Genomic DNA, 14731 nt, shown 5'->3' with positions numbered 1-14731 from the left:
TAACAGACAAGATTCATACTTGCTTATAGAAAACAAAATGCATGACAGTGTTCTAAGTTCTCAACCAAAGATCAAAGTAGTGATATTTTACTCAGTCACATTTTACTTAAGTAACAGCAACTTTGAGAGAATAGGAAGGTAGTTAGAACAGGTGAATATTGAATTTTGAAGGGAGTATGGAATGTGGCAGGTCAGCTTCTAAGATAGCTTTCAATTATTCATGTCTTTGTGTAATTACCTCTTCACTTGAGTGTGAATTCTGTGCTTCAAGCCAAGAGAATATATACAGCAAATGTTATTATTGCCCATCACTTCTGTGAGTGAAATACAAAGATTGAATTTCAGGTTGCTAGATTTTTTCTATTTCCTTCAGCGTCAGCATGCTTTGATGAAGCAAACTGCCATGTTGAAAAGACCCATGTGGCAAGAAACTGAGGCCAACCTGAGCCAACAGCCAGCAAGGAACTAAGGCCCTTAGTCCAATAGCCTGCGAGGAACTGAAGCCTGCCAGTGACTATTTGAACTTAAAAGCAGATTCATCCCCAGTCAACCCTTTTGATAAAACCCTAGAACTAGAAGACATCCTGACTGCAGCCATATGAAAGAATAGCAGTTTGTTGAGGATGTGTGAACCACAGAAACTGAGCTAAGCAATGTGTTGTTTTATTCTAGAGTTTTGGGGTAAATTTTTATGAAAGAGCAGGTAACTAATACAGAGTTAACTATGAAATATCTCGGAGAAAAACTTCTAGACTAGTCTAGTGAAAATGACACATGACTAGTGAAAATAACTCAGCCTCTTGAAAATTGGCTGTTTTGTGTACTATACAATAACCAGTACAGCGGATGGATCATGGTGAAATGGTCTGTAATTATAGATACATTCAGACAAATAGTAACAACCTATCATGTAGGATTTTGTAAGTCAATAAAAAAGTATGGCTTTTATATTAAGTGCAATGAGGAACATTTAGAGAATTTAGCCTAGGTGAGTGATGTTATCTACTTTTCCTTTTGAAAAGATCAATTTGGCTACTGTGTAGAAATTGAATCATGAGAATAAAATCTAGTAATATCTGTTAAAAGTCTATTAGAATATTCCAAAATATGAGTTGCTGCAACCTGGGTTTGATTTTTAGGGGATGTTGGGAAGTGTGAACATGGGCAGGGGATAGAATTCACTAGATTTACCATTTAATTAAACTCTGGTATAATTCACTAAAATGAGGATTCCTGGAGAGCAAGCAGGTCAGGAAATGATGATAAAAACATAGAATAATTTTATATGATGACTGATTCTGGTATACAATTTGTATTTCTATACAATTAAAATTTTAATAGAGATTTTATTCACTTGATTATATACAAATTTTATTAAAAATAATTTAGAAATTACCATTGACCTCAACATATAAAATGCAATGAATAGTTTTTTTTTTTCTTTTTTAATTACTGTCATCAATGTCATTGCCAATAACAAAAAGTAGTACATTTCAATTGTGTTTTGCAGGAGGGTTATTAGAAACTAGAAGCAATAAACATCATATGAAAAATTGGTTGATTTAAGTATCTGTATTAAAGAAAGGCCATTTTTCCTTTTTTGACTAGGTTAAACATAACATAATTCAAGTATAATTTTGCAAACTTCATTTTATTAAAATATCACTTGGCTAAATCTTTTCTTATATTTGCCTCATAAGTGACCTGATATAATGTACATAGAGCAATTATGCAGGTATCTAAATGTAGCAAAGGCTGGTGTCCTAGGTAATACTGCAGGAATATGAGAACTCATCTTCCAACTAGAAAACTAGTTAGAGCAACGTCCAATTTACGATTAAGGTTAAAAATAAGCAATCACTATTTAACAAAAACAAAATCCCTCCGAAGATCCCTTTTTTTTTTAAATGTCATTGAAGGATTAACTTTGGCAAAGTAATTTCTATAGCTGACCATTATTTTATATTTAGACTGTGAGGATTAAAGTGAGATCAAGGAGGTATAGGAGGAAAATGATCACAATTAGGCAGTGATGCTTACATTTATTTTAATTAACTTCTCTTTATACTTTCTATCCTTGAGAGCTTTCCAAATAAATTTCATGACTGAGCTTCTTATTTAACAACTGAGTACATCCATCTCTATTTCTTCTCCACTTTGATCCACTCTTTCCCCCTTCAGACATTTAACTGTCATCCTTTACTAAAAGAAATGTAGAACATATGTTTCTTTTAAAGATTCATTTCTGAGAATGAGAACAATGCACTCATGAGTAAAATGAGAGTAGACCATTAGATTTTCAAATAACATTCTGAACCTAAGCCAGATATCTTTTAACATAAACCTATGACAGCGTCATGCATAACACAAAGCCAATTGTGAGTTTTTACATAAACCTAACAAAATTTATGCTACCACCACCATCAATGAAAATGGCAATACATATTTTCCTGTAGTCCCATGAAGAGAGGAAAAGAAGAGGACATTAGGGTTACATAAGTGCCAATGTTGTCCCGTTGTCTTTATGTTTGAAGCTATGTGAAAGAACGAAGGAAGCCCTGCTGCATCATTTTCCAAGGCAGAACCTGATCAGATTTGAATTTCAGCAACATGTAAAATTAATGGAATGATAGATTTAAAAATAAATATTTGTATAAAATATATAATTTTCTACTAAGTCACTATAGTTTTCTTCTCACAGAGCTTATTTCTTGTTGCAGAGTGGAACTCCATAGTATCTCACTCTACAAATGAGAAATCCTATGTAACTGGCCTATTAGTTGCCTGTTGTAGAGAATGATTCTAAAATCATCTTGCATGCAAGCTCAGGCATTGCATTGTCATTATGAAAGAAAGGAGGAAAGAAGTGTGGGGAAGAGGGAGATTCCCATTTATGCATGAAAAACAATACAAAACTAAAGATTTTACAGCAGCAGTTTCACATTAAAACTGGCAACATAATGATCTATGACCTATATGAATCAGAATTTAAAAAAACAAGATCTTTATCAACAAAAAATGGCCAGTATTTTAGAAGCCAGTTTTATATTCCTTTGATAATTTGAAAAAATATACCATATAAGTAGTAGGAACAAAGTAAATATATTTGCCATCAACATGAGCTTAAATTGTATACTCTAAAACAATATGAAAAAATTAGAGTTATAAAAGGCACTGGAAATATATTTGGTGAATGAAGTATAGGATTTGAATTCAGTCCTGAGATCAGTCATGGTTCTTCCATTTATTAGTTATATGTTCTTGTATTACAAAAAAAGAAGTACCTTGAGAATCTGTTGAACAGATAAAAGGAAACTACTCTACACACTATACATTTATAAGTTGAAAATATGTATCAGTTAATTTTCATTTTTTCTATGAATTTGATCTTATGTTTCTTTTCAAATACATATTTTTCCATTCGAACAAATAAAAGCATTGGTTATGAACTGTAAATTATCCAAATAATGCAAATGTTTAAGTTAAAATTTTCTTTTTATGAATGTTAGATACATTTTAATAAAATTTGGTTATTTACACAATAATTAAACTCTAAGGAATTTAAATAGTTTGATGAGAAAATTATCTGCCTCTGAATGCTTATAAAGGAAATTTACTATCAAACTGAAAGAGATAATTTTAAAAATGTAAAGATTTTAATGGTCAGATATTTTGTTTGGTTTTCATAGTACGAGAGATTGAAACCAGGGCCTTGCACCCATAGGCAAGCATTGAGCTGAATATCCCCAGTCCTGGTTATCTTTTATTAATAGAAATACATTTCTCACTAGTAGTGCTAATAATATTTCTAAACAGGGAACAGACTGAACCAGCCCATTATTTTCTGAAGTCTCTTTTATGATCTCTGACAATAAAGATTCCATAATGTCCAAACATTTCTTCTTCCCTACTTGTAACTATTTTGAAATGTTAGTATTTTGAGTCTTTTTTTATATCCATCAGTTGGCAGAACTTTAACTAATGTTATGATTTGCACCCAGAATGTCCCCGAAAGGCTCACTTATTGAAGGCAGAAATGTTCATAGGTAGGAATTTGGGGAAGTGATTGGATCAAGAAAAGTGGACCTCATCATGTACTAATTCACTGAGTCAGAGCTGACAATATCATTGGGATCATTGGGAGGTGGTACAAACTGTTGCATATGGAACCCAGTTAGAGGAAGTAGGTCCTGTGGTGTGCTCTTAGGGACTCTCTCTTGTCCCCAGCCCTTTCTTTCTCCCTTGCTTTCTGACTGCCATGAGATGAACAGCCTTTCTCTGTCATGCCCTTCCACATCTTGGTGTTTCTGCCTCACTACAGGCCTTAAAGCAATGGGCTCAGCTGACAATGGACTGAAAGCTCTAAACCCACAGGTCAAAACAAATCTTTCCTGCTTCAAGGAAAGACAAACATAGTGAATTCCAGTTTCTATAACTGACTGATCAGTTTGGGCTTAAAAATCTAGAAGTATTTGATAAAATCTGAGCCCATAATTTTATCATCATAGATTTAAGCTACTACCATGCCCACAGAAATTGAGCTTAAAAGAATTAGATGAAGTTTTTAAAAATTTTGCAAAAAAGAAATTCAACATAAATTTTAAAAAGATTGCATAAGTTCTTGGTACTGTTCTTATCCTTACTAATATTAATATTTGCATAAAACTACAAGAGGAAAAAAGGAAAAGAAGAAAAAACTATTGCATTTCCTAATTAATCATTAGAGAGTTGGAAAGATTGTTGAGATATTACTTGATATACACTTCTAGCTTCTAAATGAATACTACCTATATTAGTGCAATTGCAAAGAGGTACTTTATATAATTGAGTACAACACTAATCTTTAAAACTTAAAGATAAATACAACTTTATTCAAGTATGTGTATAAAATTGGCTGAGTTATGAATTTTTCACCATTATTGCATCCTGACTCTTGGCCCAGGAAACATTATGATTTGAAAAGAATTTGCATTCTCCATAGAACTCATTTTCTATGGGTCAAGATATGCATCATTTCCTACTTTCTGAATATGGAAATCTCCTTTCATGCATAGAGTACCTTTTCTTTAAGCTATGGAAATTCCTCTCTATTAAAATAATAAGATTTCCTGGGGAAGTGATCTTCTGTTAAAACTAAGATTAGCTTGTATTTATTGAGCATTACTGTGTGCCAGAACCTTCACATAAATTCTAATTCTCAAAAATCTGGAAGACAGTGACAGGAAAAAAAAAAAAATCGAAGCCTTAGAGAGGTTAAGCAATATGCTCAAATTCACAAAATGAAGAGAAATCAGTATAAAAACCAAGGTTATCTAACAGGAAAATCTGTGTTTTATACTCATCACCTGCCAAAGATCTCAAGGTAGGAAAAATGACCTCCTAGAGGTGACAGTTCTCCCTTCTTTGCATGATTTTCCTTACTATTTAATATCATAATCCTTTTGTAGGAGGTTTTCATGACTAAAGTAAATTGAGTAATTTTTTTTCCTAAACAGTACTCCCTGATTAACTTTAAACATAACTGGGTGTGTGGAATATTTTTTTCCACAAAAATTATTTTGTTCCAAGCTCTGTGCAAGGTGAGATTGATTTTAATCTAATCAAGAAAATGTTTGTACTTTCAGGCAACTCAGTATTTATGTAGAGCATTTAGACACATAAACCAACAATTTGATGTTAAAATTTTATCATAGCAAGAGAAAGAAAAGTAATGGGTGTATTTTGTATGCTGAATTCTTCAAATTCCTTGTGCCATTTAAATTTCACAATAGAACTATAAGATTGATTAGTATTAGGTTCTTCTTGTGCATATCTGAGGTCCAGTTATCTACCTGATGTTGCATGAGTATTAAAGGGGAAGAACTGGAACTTTCCTCCACTCTCAACATAAGCCCCTTCAATTCTACCATCCAGCATTCTGTAAAAATTTCTGTTCAAAATAGTTCCAGAGCATACTTTCCATTTCCACTCAGCTCAAAGATGTTAAGACTAGAAAATGTTGCTTCCATGCTAACATCTAGGAAAAACAAAACAAAACAAAACAAAAAAAACCTAGAAAAGTACAAATTACCACTTTACATGAGGAAACAGATTACAGGGTAAACAAATGACAAAATCTGGCAAATAATGGAATGATCAAAGGGGGAAATAAGGTGCAGGCATTTTGATATTGGGGGGCAGAAGTTGCCAAGTGTCACACAAGCCAGGAAGGTGATTAGCTTAGGAACTTTGCAAATTTTAATTAATTTTTTAACTGCCACAAAACCACAAATTTATTTATTTAATGAAGTAACGTGATGTTCTGATATACGTATATATTGTGCAATATTTAAATCAGGTTAAACATATCTCTTCAAATATTTATCATATCTTAAGGTAAAAACTTTGGATATACTTTCTTTTTACTTTTTGAAATGTATAGTTCATTATTGTTATGTATAGGCACCCAAGAATTCCTACTCCTCTTTAACTGCAAATTAGTACCACTGATCAATCATTCTCCATCTCCCTCCCCCTCTACTTTCCACAACTTTTGGTGGCAACCATTCTACCTTCATAGTTAACAAAGTTTTTAACCAAATTACTAAGGGTCAAGTGTGGGCTAGCGTGAGCTTTAAGAGCTCAAAGGGGACGCACAGACGCTTAGTTTCGTATCCTCTGGAAGACTTTTTCTTCTGGAACCCCAACAAGCACTAAGATGATGATCAAGAAAAATCTGAAAAAGCTTTCTCTGTGGTGGCAGTAGGGCAACAGTAGCCACTGCTGATATCTATCTTATCTTTCCCATTTTCCCTCTAGGGGGGAAAAAAAAGTTCATTCTACAAGATAAATAGGTTACCAAACAAACAAAATAACCTGGAAAAAAAAAAAAAAAAAAAAAAAAAAAAAAACCTATAAACTAAAAGTGGAAAATCCACTGGTGGGAATCCCTATTTTTGTGGGGTAAGAAATACACAGGAAAATAATCTCATCTTAGGGATGGACAACAAAACATGCTAGGCTTAGCACTGCATCTAGAAAGAGAGGAGCGTTTGTAAATACCCAGCCTCAGGCATCATAGTATTGACAAAGGTCTGAAAGTCAATCAAACAAGTAGTGTCTTCATCACCTACCCCCCAAAACAGCATTATACTAACAAACATCAAGTAAAAATAATAGTATAAAATAATTGGGGAAACTACAGTACAGTGATATTCTTTCAGGTTCAGCACAAATGACCATAAGTCAAACAAATAGACTGAAAGCAAAGAAGTTATACATTCACAAAAACTCTTTAGAAAACTGGCTTTCTCCTTAAACATAAATTAACACTGGTAGAATTTGAAGCTTCTGGTACACTGAGAGTAACCATAGAAATAAGAATTCCAAAACTGGCTCTGTACCTGACTAAATTAACATTAACCTACATGTTGAAGATTTCCAAGAAGTAAAATTTAAAAATCACTTAATATAGTATCTTATGTCCTATTCAATCTTTCAACAGCAATAAAAATATGAAGCACACTGTATATTTCCAAAACCTAGATTTTAAAATGTTTTCATCTCAAAGAAATGATAAATGTTTGAGGAGACAGATATGTTTAACCTGATTTAAACATTACACAATGTACACATGTATTAAAACACATGCTATCCCATTAATATGTATGATTTTTGTGTTTTATGTATTAGATAAAATGAAATTTAAAAAATAAAAAATTTGAAGCAAATGAAGAGAGTTTTTACAGTCTCAAGAGCCAAAGTAGGAAGCAGAACTAGCTCCAAACATGAGAGATGTTGAAACTTTCAACAGAAATTTCGTGTAATTTTGTTTGTGTGTTAAAGGTTCTAATTGAAAAGTTAGATAAGGTTTGAGAAGCAATTTCAGGAGAGAGAAAAAACTATGAAGAATCATCCATTGGGAGAGTTAGAAATAAAGAAAGCAGAATAAAAGCGATAAAGAGGAGACATTAAAGGAAAAAATTGGTGAACTTGAAGACAGGTCAACAGAAATTATTAAAATTGAAAACAAAGGGACAGCTTAAATACTATAATAGTACTAGAAAAACAGAAGGGAACAAAAAATGAAAGTTATCACAGAGCATTTAAAACTGGTATAATGATGAAATTTCAAATTTGTACATAATAGAGATTAAACATAGAGCAAAGGAAATATTAGAAAATTTTAATTTTTCAAAACTTGTAACAGACACACTCACAGATCTAAGAATGGAGAACACTAAGCTCTGTTACATACATACCCACAACCAAAACAGCAAACAAACAAAAGCACACCTAGGTGAATGACATTCAATAAACATTCAAATTGCTGAAAAGCACAAGTGAAGAGAAAAATAGATGCATTGCCCACATAGGAAAAAAAATGATAAAGCATATATTAGGATTCTTATATAAAACATGAAAACAGGAATAAAATGGAGTAAAAACTATAAAAATGTGTAAGCAAAAAAAAAAAAAAAAAAAATACTATTCTCCCTCCAGTTTATACCTAGAATAAACATCTGCCAAACATGAAGAATGCAAACACAAGGAGAAACCTTACTGTATTAATAAAAAGGGCTTCCTTATGGTAAAAGACTGTCTATGGAGTAGTTTCGCACAATTGCTTGGAAATAAAGATTAAGTCAAGTTAGACATCTAAATTTAACTACCAATTTTTCAGGAAACAAAAAAGGAACATGTTAGACAGCACAATAGCACTAGAATAAGCAAAACAGAATGTGGGAAACTGCAGAACAACATGGTTTCTTCTATAAAGAAACTGCAAATAAAGAAATTAAAAAGATGGAAGCAAAAACTCTAAAGAGACTTAAGAATGTCGCAATGATTTCATAAAGACAGTCAAAATCAGTCCAATCATACATTTTAAATACGTGCAGTTTGAGGTACATCAATCATACCTCAGTAAAGTCAGAAGAAAAAAGATTTAAAGAAAGACTTTTCTCAGAGATACAAAAATAAAAACTATTGCCAGCATAGTTATTCTACAAGAAATGTTAATGAAGAAAAGGTATGCTATAGGTCAGAAACTACAAACTATAAAAAGAAATTTTAAAAAAGCTCTGGAAATAAAAACGATGATAAAACATTTATATATCTTGACTTTTAAAAAATATTTAAATCATAATTTGATAGCAATAAATTATGTTTTATTACATATGAAAATGAGAATGATAAAAATGGCAGGGATAAGTAGAGGAAATTGGTAAAATATTGTCATATGGCCTTGGTACGCACCGGGGTATAACATTATTTAAAGGAATAGTGAGATTATTTTGAAATTCATATTACTGACCATATAGAAAATAAAAAATGCTAGAGAAGTAAAAATAGTCAACAGTGGGATTAAACCGATTTAGGAAGTTAGACTTGAAGAGACAAATAAATTAGAACAAATGGAATAAAAATGAGAAAAAAATGAAAGTGAACTTCAATGCAATCATATAAATGATCACTTTAAGTGTGTACGGCCCTAACACCCAAATTAAAAGTGTTTAGTTAAAGTAAGTAAAACCATGAAGAAGGTATATAACAAATGCCTGTCCCTTCACAGAAACATCAAAAACCTAGAAGAAATTGCCAAAAAGAACTCAGAAATCTGGAAAACATGGTTTATAGCAACCAAGCAAATGTGCTCACTTGCTCTCTGTTTCTCTCTCTCTCTCTCTCTCTCTCTCTCTCACACACACACACACACACACACACACACACACACACACACAAACGTAAGCAAGTAAAAAGAGAAAACTGGTAGAAAAACTTTATGACATTTTTACTTGTCCTCACCTTCCCGTGACTTGGTAGCAGTCTCAAAGACAGCAACCCATGTTCTCAGAGTGTGACTGATAACTAGTTCCAGAGGAAGCAAGGAAGCAAAAAACAAGCAAAAGAAAACTTATAAAATACTGCACTTATCTTTCCAAAACTGTCTGAGAGCTACCTGAAACACTGATGAAAGATGTTCATATCTATTTTGCCAATCTCAGAACTCACCCAGACTTAAAAAGCAGCATGTGTTGGCCCAAAACATTGTAGGATGAACAAAAATCATGTAGTTAACTGGAAGTAAAGATTCAGTGGTGACATACATGACAGACTAAAGACTGGGAAGGAGAGCTGGGGATCATACACACAGCCAATGAAAGTTGTGGACACTGGTTGAAGGTGAATGGTATTTCCCACTAGAGAGCCAATAGAAAAATGATAAAGGTTTTTTGTTTGTTTGTTTTGTTTTGTGTTTTTAATCATTTTTTTGCTTCTAGTGTTTACAGAAATCACTGTGAACAACAAAGCTGAAAATAATCTTAAAAAAGCAGACTTCAATGAATGCATGTGACAAATAAAACTAACTTTGGAAAATTAATGTGAGAAAGCACTAAACAAATGGATAACTAATGAATCAAAATGTAGTCTGTAAAAAATTAAAAAATAAATAAATTTTTTAAAAAAGAACAGTGAACTCTGAAGGGAAGACAATCTGGCTTACAGAGTTACATGACAATGGTAAATATCAGTTTTCAACAAATACTTAGGAATCTTACAAAGAAACAAGAGCATGTTTCATTCCCTGAAAAATATTAATGGATCAAATGCAATGGTTGCAGAAGTCCAAATGGTGCACTTTTTTGGACAAAGACTACATCAACTATTTTAAATATGCTCCAAGAGCTAAAGGAAACACAAAATCAATGTCTGAACAAAATGAGAATATCACTACAAATATACAAATTATTAAAAATAAACTAAATAGAAATTCTGGAACTGCAAATTAAAATACCTAAATTGAAAAATTCAGGCAATTAAAGCAGGTAGAAAAATTAGCAAACTTGAAGATAGGACAAGTAGAGTTATCTTTTATGAGGAATAGAAAGAAAAAATTTAAAAAGTGAACAAATCTTAGTTGCACTGTGGATCACATTTCAGGCAGATCTGCATATATTTATCTTGGGAGCTCCAGAAGAGCCACAGGCAGGTTCCAGAGACACACAGAGAAAAAATACTTGAACATATGTTTCACATACATACATTTCATACTTAAACATGTGAATCTAAAAATTCAAGAACCTCAATATATTCCAGTTAAGTGAAAATAAAAAATACCCCATACCACATATTATAATTAAACATTTCCAAACTAAAGATAAAAGTAGAATCTTGAAAGAAACAATAGATTTAACTTTTACCTACAAGTGATCCTCAATTAGATTAATAGCCAATTAATTACCCATGAGAAGTCCTGATGGTCAAAGGAGGTAGAATGACATATTTGCCCCAAAAGTAAAAACTTGTCAGCCAAGAATCTGTATCTGAAAAACAGCATTTAAAGTACAGAAAATAGAGAATTCCTAAATAAACTAATATAGGGAGCTCACTACCAGATCATCTTCCTTCAGAGAAATACTGAGTTCTCTAGGTTGAAATGAAAAGATACTAGAAAGTCACATGAAAAAACAAAGATCTCCAGTAAAGGTAATTGTATAGGTAAATGTGAGTATGGTACTTTTGATTTGTAACTCCATTTTTTTTTTACAAGTTTTAAAAGTCAAATAAATAAATGTAATTATATATCTAGGTGATTGGGTACCCAGGTAGAATGATGGCCAGTCTGTGACAACAACTTGAACTGTGGAGCCACATAGGAGCAGTGTTCATGCTATTTGAAAGTAAGTGGTCAACAATTCAAGTTAGATTAATGTATATTTTATTTCAGGATGAATAAACAATCATCATTATAACTACTAAAAAAAAATCTAAAAAATGTGCACAAAAAGAAATGAGAACTCATAATGGAAGACTACCAAAACAAAATGTTAGTAATGATGATGTATGTATGTGCTCTTAATATCAGAGCTTCAAAATGCTTGAAGCAAAACAAAGACCAGAAAGCAGAAACAGACAATTCACATTTATAAGTTGATACTTAAACACTCATTTCTCAGTAATTGATAGAACTAGTAGGCAAGAAGGAAGTACATAAGAAACATTTAAAACACTATTAATCTATGTAATGTAATTGGCATCAGGATGGCCTTCTTAATGGGTATTAGAACACCCATTCTTCTCAAATGCAAATGCAACATTCACCAGGACAGACTATAATCAGGTAATAATTTCAGTGTTATCAAACATTGAAAAGAATAGGTATAATCTGAAGTTTGTTCTCAGACCATAACATATCTAAACTATGAATCAATAACAGAAAAATATCTATACCACATCAAAATATCAATCTGCTCCTAAATAACCCATGAATCAAGAAGGAGTCATGGGAAATTTAAAATACCAAATGAAAGTCAGGACATCCCTCTTGTTCCCACAGCCACTAAAGAATATCAAGGAGAGACTGTGAACAATTCTATTCTCACAATTGAGCTTCTTAGGTGGAATGTACTAGAAAATTATTTAAGAAGAAATACTCTATAAATAGTTCTATAAAAGGGTTTGAGAACACAGAGAAAGTTTATTGCTAGGAGCTCGTGTTTAGAAAGATTGGAAAATATGGTGAATGTGTGGAAATTTAAGTAAATGAATGACTAGGCAATGCCAAGACAACAGGATTTAATTCTATGCCTAATGTGAAAATACTTAATACTATTTGTCAAGGGAATGACATGATTGAACATGCAGTTTTGAAATATAACTCCACTAGTTTTGTGTCTTCATTCTCACCAAGAATAATGTTTTTGAGATATATATTATGAAACTCACTCTCATGGACATTTCCAACATTTGGTGGTCACTTACCCTAGACTATAGGTAACATATTGAATGTGTAATTCCAAGTATCTTAATTCTAGCCCTACACTTTTTATTAAACCAATGCATCATTGTCAGTGTGTGATATTAAGATAACTGATTGAAAAGAGTTAAGCTAAACTATTTCACTATTTCCAAAATGAACCCTCTCAAATCCATCTTATATACTTCCTCTGATGTACTTCTTACAAAATAACTTCTTCACATTTGCCTTGCCAAGAAATTAAATACAAACACCTCTGCTGGGTTTTAGATATGTCCATGTCATGATTAGTTCTCATGAATATAATTTTATATTGCATTATTCCTTTTAATGCATTCACACTATAACCAGACAAGACACTTTATAGATCTTAACGACTTATTCAAGCTAAGCAAATTAAAGAAAATTTACCCTATTTTACCCGTTTGTCCTCTCTTGGGTGATCACGACCTAATAGCATTAGCCTCAGATTTCTTTGGGTAAAGTCATTCTATCAGCACTGTTTTATCCCCATTATCATCATTATGTGCACATTGCCTTTAAATGCCATCACCTGTCTCTACCTATGCCAGGATTCTATCAGTCTAAGCTCCATGGAAGCGTCACTTACTGTCAATCCCAGCCTGCAGAGAATGACCAACATTAACCTTCTCAGATACGTTGATGACCTTCTTGCTCATGCATTACATATTGCTTTAGTGTCCTCTGAGTTTTCCAAAGGACATAGGTAGGTTACGAGAACTCAAGATTCATGTAATAAACTTATTTGCTCAGGCCCACTACTGTGAACTCTTCTGTAATACTCTGCTAAGGAAGTTCTGGCCTCTTAGCCTCATTTACTGTGATTCACTACTGCATGAAAGATACAAGTGGTCCTTCTGCATGACATTAGTGCTAACTTCCAGTGCTCACAGGGAAGGTCATACTTTATGTCACTCCAAAGTTCCCAGTGATTGAACTTTTACTTCTCTCTAGCCTTGTATTATATAAGTATCCATAGAAACACTCTCAATATTCAGTCCTATACATGTATTCCCAAATCTGCTAGTACGTATTATTTCCACAGTTCTGAAACCTTTTGGTGTGCTACCTTACTTGTAAGAGATATTTCCCTTTTTAAACAATGTTAACATTTGAGCACATTTATACATTTGAGTCAAACACCAAAGACATGAATGATCTCAAGGGGGACAAACATATTATAAAGCACTTACCTAATTTCTTTAGGTTGTTCTCAGAGGTTGGCATTTGTTTGTCAAAGTTCAGATGAATCACAGATATCAAGGTGCCAGGTTCTGAGGTCAATCTTTTCCAGTGTTTCATGTAAAGTTTTCAGGGTCCCCCAAATTTACTACTTCTCTGATGTTAGGAAACTTCCACAAGCTGAGCTTAAGTATCTTTTGGATTTGTTCAATCCTTACTATAAAATTGAGGCCAGCTTTTTGTGCTCTCTGTCCTCCAGTTTCAGGTTTTGAACACTGCAAGGCAGACCTTCTGCACTTTCAGTACGTCCTGAATTAATAGTTAGCCGAACTGAGTCTGACATTTCTTTCACTTCAAGCCTCCCAGGACAAGTAAAAAAGGTAAGCCGGCTCCAGGAACCCTTTATGTACTTTGCCCTTATAGTGATTACCATTTAGAGCTATTCCCTACACCTGTATCTCCTTCCATCTGAATCCCATTTAACTCCATCCATGAGTCCTTAAAAGTGTGATGGTAAATAAGACCAGCAGTGATCAGATTTCACAGATCAGACACAATGAGGTCCTTGTTGGTATTTGACCTATGAAAAACGAACCTCAGAATCCAGTCTTAGGGGCTATTTTCTATCATTGTTTTCAGTACTAGCTCTCTGGATTTAAGTTCCTCCCTCAAAGTTGATCCTGAAACAAGCACTTGGAAGCATGTAGTTTCGGGAGTATAGTAAAACAGTGGAGCTATAAAATTAGACAGGTGGGGAAAAAGTCAATGATTGAGCATTAATTAGCTGGT

At 33.0% G+C, this 14731-nt stretch overlaps 1 long non-coding RNA gene across 1 annotated transcript in view; it reads right to left on the bottom strand.

Moving 5' to 3' along the window:
* LOC306657765 overlaps nucleotides 1-14195 on the bottom strand; it is a 197803-nt gene extending 183608 nt beyond the window's left edge. Inside the window, exon 1 of the long non-coding RNA XR_013762869.1 lies at nucleotides 13954-14195. This is a non-coding gene — a long non-coding RNA (uncharacterized lncRNA). The remainder of the gene's footprint in view (nucleotides 1-13953) is intronic.
* Between the last annotated feature and the right edge of the window lie 536 nt (nucleotides 14196-14731).

Source organism: Sciurus vulgaris (assembly GCF_902686455.1).
Source record: "Sciurus vulgaris genome assembly, chromosome: 1".
NCBI classification, from domain to species: Eukaryota; Metazoa; Chordata; class Mammalia; order Rodentia; family Sciuridae; genus Sciurus; species Sciurus vulgaris.
The sequence above is the reverse complement of the archived record's forward strand: the minus strand, read 5'-3'. Positions and strand labels throughout refer to the sequence as shown.